Source organism: Zingiber officinale, chromosome 2A (assembly GCF_018446385.1).
Source record: "Zingiber officinale cultivar Zhangliang chromosome 2A, Zo_v1.1, whole genome shotgun sequence".
Lineage (NCBI taxonomy): Eukaryota > Viridiplantae > Streptophyta > Magnoliopsida > Zingiberales > Zingiberaceae > Zingiber > Zingiber officinale.
The window spans coordinates 149201802-149203858 of NC_055988.1; positions in this window are offsets into that span (position 1 = coordinate 149201802).

A 2057-nucleotide genomic window follows, 5' to 3' on the forward strand; every position below is an offset into this window, starting at 1 on the left:
TCGTGGCGGTGTCTCGGCGCTCTTGCCTGTTCCTGGGCCGAGCGGACCAGCCGCTCGGCACTCATGGCCTAAGAGAATGCGCATACCTCGGACCGGGCGGGGAAGCCCTGCTCATGTGCTCGGATGGGATTGCGCCTTATTATCCTGTGACTCGTCTGAGCGGCCTGTCCGCTCGGCCCAGAGACTTTTTTACCTTGAGCATCGGAAACCCGACCCCTGGTCGAGTTGTCTTTTGTCCGGCCTGGGAGCCTCCCGGCCGGATGTTCTGTCGGCCGAATGCTCGGTCGGCTCGCCAGTCCGCTCGGCGTGACCTCTGTCCGCCCGGCACGACCTTGGGGTTGACTCTCTTGACCATTGACCTCCACGTGTCATTGACCTCCTGCCAATGAGGATCCCTCGTCCTTACTACCGGATGAATTATTATTATTATTATTATTAAACGTTCCCTCAATCACTGTTTTTTCCCGTGGTGCCTACCTCAAACACTATCGCTTGTGTCATTTGAAAAACACAGAACATGGGCAGTCTACCTCAAACATTCCGTCACTTGGGCACTTTGTCTCCACGTAACTTCAACTCCCTCGAACATAGCCCCACCTCGCCCCGCCTTGGCCGGCTTGCCTAGTTTCTAACTCGGGCATGTGCCCACACAGTCCCATCTTGAAATTACACACGCAATTACTTATGTTTGGTGCTCATTCAAACTTGTATTTATTCTCTTCAAGTTCTTGGATTTCCATGTGATTTGAACCCGGAGTGCGACCTCTACAGTTACATTCCTTTATTGCTCCATTTCGTGCGGTAGATGTTGAAGTGGCGGTGACGATGATATGAAGATCATCAATGAAGCGGATGTGGAGATGGCGTACGCGTTCTGACCTAACCACACTAGAATAAATGTCAAAGATCAATGAAATATTTTTGATGTTTAAATTTGGAAGGTCGAGTTAAGTGTAAAAGATTCAAAAACATTGTGAAAATAATTAATGATATTAGTAGAATCAACCTGAATATGAAAGCAACGCAATGCCTAACTAAAATCTTAGTGGAATCTTCCCTTCATTGCACATTCACGTCAGTGATGATGGTGATCAGCTGAATCTTGCACTTGTCTTAAAAACAATTGGCAATACTTGCTCTTAGAATTTATTTTTTTTCCTTGTCAAAAGCTCTTTTGCATTGTTCTTGTTCTTATTAAATAAGAAAACATAAATGTTGTTATTGAAAAACAATATGTTATTTTATCATCATTGATATCTATGAAAATACCCCTTAATTATGTCAAATTAACAAGGGACCGACTCCTCCTAGAAGTCGATCGAATCCCTTATATATTCGCCAAGGAATCAATAGGTGAAGTTATTGCATACATGTTAAGTATCTATATCTATTGAAAAATGGTTGAAGTAGCTAATAAACATGCTTCTCTTAGAGATAATTTTTAAAATTTAATTCTTTCCCATATTTCTTGCTTTTGGCTTTCTGACCAATTATTGTGTTATATATATATATATATATATATATATATAATATTTTTAAATATTTGTGAGGCCTCATGAATAAAATGGATACGTTTGACACGTGGCAACTTGACATCAACATTTATAACCGTATAGATAAAGGAATTCAATAGACACATGCTTGGATGTGACATGTCTGATTGAAACTCTGGTTGATAACGATCGAGTTGATATATGCCGTATTAAAAGGGGCAATTAGTAAAATAATTTTACTAAAATAAAAGAAAAAGAAAATAAAAAAACATCTACCTAATAGTCAACGCGTAATTATTGCTATCATTATTTACTTCCGAGAAAAATAAAAAAATATTGATATTTGAAAATATTTATGAGAGATTGGAAAAAAAATATTGATATTGGACAGTAGAAAAGTTTTACTTTGGAGAGCATAAAGAAAAAATTTTTACAATAGAAAAATTATTCATCTTCCTCTATCAAATAAATAAATATATATTTCTTTCTCTTCCTATAATTTTCTATAATAAATTTTTTTTCCTACACTTAGAATAAACAGAGCATAATTGCGTTGCTACCTCC